At 33.2% G+C, this 3,355-nt stretch overlaps 1 pseudogene; it reads right to left on the bottom strand.

Moving 5' to 3' along the window:
- LOC18770495 lies at window positions 571–1,637 on the bottom strand (annotated as a pseudogene).

Genomic DNA, 3,355 nt, shown 5'->3' with positions numbered 1-3,355 from the left:
CTTTAGAATTTCGTATAGAACTTTCAGGAAGACTTTTATATAATTTTTTTTAATAAAACTTTCTTAAGATTTTGTATGGCTCTTTCATTTCAGACTTTCTATAATTTCTTTAACAGATTTTTTTTTAAAAACGAATGCTAACTTTTGGCATCCTTTACCCAGATGAAGTACTACCATCATGCAGTAGGGCTGGTTCATAGCATATATGCTGAGATGAGAAAATTTCTGCACTAAGGGGATGAGAAAATGTCTGCACTGATGTTGAGATGTTCTGATACTTGATTTGTACTAATATTACAACTTTAAGTAGATGGAACTACATGATTTGTACCAAGAGTGCACTGATGTTAGTTGAACAACATGAAATAAAATTTTAAACAACACGAAATAAAAAGCCAAATTCATAACATCTTTTCCTCGAACAACATGAAATAATTTTTTATTTATTTATAAAAATTATGTTTAACAAAAAACTAAATTCATAAAAAATTCACAAGAAATATAGTGACAAATGTATTACAAATTTGAAAGAAAAGTTTAAGGAAAATATTTAACTTTCATTCATTATCCTTAATTCTCATTGTTGTCATTGTGCCCAACATCTCTCCACATATCCAAAGCTATACAAACTCTCCATTGATTAGCATTCTGTTGTTGTTGTTGTTCTTGTGTTTGGAAAACTAGTTTAGGATCCCCTTCATTAACCGGTAACGATGAAGGTGATGAAGATTTCGTTCTCTAATTCAATAAGAAATTCGTCAGATCTACACTCTTTCCGAAGAAAGTTGTATAGTCCTACACAAGCTAACATTATCTCTATTTGTGTCGTATATAGGAATGGAGGTGCGAACTTGAAAATTGTAAATCATGACTTAAATATACCAAATATCCTCTCAATGACATTCCTCAAGGACGGATGACGAAGATTGAAAAACTCAACTTCATTTGCAGGTGCACAATCTTGACCACCAAACTCTTGGAGATGATATCGAACTCCTCGAAATGGAGCCAAAAATTGGCGTCGATTTGGAAATCCACAATCCACTAAGAAAAATTTACTTGATAATAGATTACACATATGTTAGTATCCAATGTATGACCTAATGTAAACTATAAATGAAAAAAATTAAAAAATTAAAAAAACCTTGTGGCACTTTAAGTCCATTCCTCCTTGTTAAAGCATCATGTACTACTCTTGAATCATGAGCTGAGCCCACCCCCCCACTAAGGACATATATGAATTCCAAATCAAGGTTACAAGCTGCTAATACATTTTGTGATATCGTACTGTGACGATTACGATAGCTACTTACGTCTCGTCCTATTACCATTGCTGGAATATGTGTGCCATTTATAGCTTCGATACAATCCTGAAATAAACACAAAAGTTCAAAAGATACTATTAAACATAAAAGTATAATAAAATAAGTTGCACCAGAAAACACATTTACTTTAAAGTATGGGTAAAACCTTTTACTTTCCCTTATTTTAGCTGGTACTATGGATCCAAGTTTGGCTAGCATCTCCGGTGCTATTGTGTTCAAGGCCTTAACAACTTTGTTAAAATTTTTACTAGCAGTGAAGTGGGATTGCCCAAATGTATCATGTACTAGACAATATCTATTATTTTGACCCATAATAAGCAAAAAGGTCGCACCATTTCTTCTACACAAATGAATCTTGTATCTTGTAAGAGTGTTTTTTCTCTAATAATATTGCACAACTTTTGAAACATATCAGGATACATTCTATATCTTTCTCGAAAATGTTCTGAATCGTTATTCAAGACATGATGTATATAATTATATCCTTTCATAGTAATTGCCAGGTTAATGGACATTCAATATTTTCACTATGCATGATAATCTCATTCAATGCATGAGCTACTGCTTGAATCGCCATTAATAAATTCCAAATTGTTTCATAAATTTCTTCGTCCTCCTCAATTTCTTCTAGTGCTGTTTTCGATTCGTTTACCATACCGATCTATGGCAACCGGCTACCTATTGACACCCATGGGAATGGCCGAAATGACAACAGTGACCGGTTCCACAGGTTGCGGTTTACTGAATTGCGGTTGAACCTCATCGTTGGCTGGTCCGGTTTAGTTGTGGACTTACTGTGAAGCCCCTTTTTTTTTTTTTTTTTTTTTTTTTCAAGTTTCAAGCCCTGTTTTGAAGATTTTGCCCAATTTTTAGAAGCCTTTTAAGGCCATTTGTTTCAAGCTTTTGTTTATATAAGTTTTAGGCCACCTAACTTTTGTCATTCAAAACTTTTGATTATCATGCATCATCATATCATCAAATTATGATACATAACAAGTAAAACTTAATAAAAAGTTACAACCCAAAGAAGTGCAATGAAAACTTATTTAAAATTAAATTACAACCCAAGCATGAAATGAAGTGCAATGAGAATAATTAAAATTACAACCCAAATATGAAAAGTACAATGAAAACTTAAATTGTTACAACAAAGTTTGTTGAACAAACCGTGGTGTCGCTCACAACTCAAAGAGTAGGTAATGATGATGTGGAAGCAAATCGAGGAGGTAGTGTTGATGTAGAAGTTTGAGTACTAGTCACATCTAGTAAAAAAAATAAGTAAACAAAATAGTAAATTATGTTAAAAAAAACAAACATGAATGTTAAAAAAAGAAGATAGAAACATAATTTATTTAACAAAATAGTAGATTTTGTCTTACTTGCTTCAAGTGCTTCAAGTTCTTTATAGAATGCAAGCTCTTCATCTGTTGGTTCCTTGTAGAAGTAAAATTCATCCGCCTTAAGCCAATCGCTAGTACACACTAATGCCTTTACTATTTTAGATGTCAATGAATTTCTAAAAGGATCCACATCCTCTTGCCTATGCTAAAGGCATTCTCACTAGCAACGGTTGAGCTTGGGATTGCAAAGATTGCAAAGATACCCTTGGCAATCTTTGAAAGGATTGGATATCTACCCTCATTGTCTTTCACCAATTCAAGAGTTTGAAGCCTTTGGTAAAATGGCTTTCAAAAGGGTCAGTCAAGTATTTATCCACTTCATTGGATATTTCCACAAGTTGTTCCTCCTTCCTTTGTTGCACAAGTTGATGAAACATTTTGGTTTGAACATCATCATGGCCTTGAAGATCATTTCCAACATTCTCATCTTTGCCTTCATTCATTGGTTGGCTCACTAAGCCATCCACCCCTCTATACTCAGTATACAAATTGAACAAGCATGTTCTCACTTCATGCACAACCTCATCTATCTTATTTTCTTTGGCCTTGAGATTATGGAAGCTTATCTTAAGCATTTGAAGTTTAAATCTTGGGTCTAGCACTAATGCTACAAAAATCATCTTGTTCACA

Source organism: Prunus persica, chromosome G7, assembly GCF_000346465.2.
Source record: "Prunus persica cultivar Lovell chromosome G7, Prunus_persica_NCBIv2, whole genome shotgun sequence".
In the NCBI taxonomy this organism is placed as follows: Eukaryota; Viridiplantae; Streptophyta; class Magnoliopsida; order Rosales; family Rosaceae; genus Prunus; species Prunus persica.
This window is presented reverse-complemented; position numbering and strand designations above follow the sequence as displayed.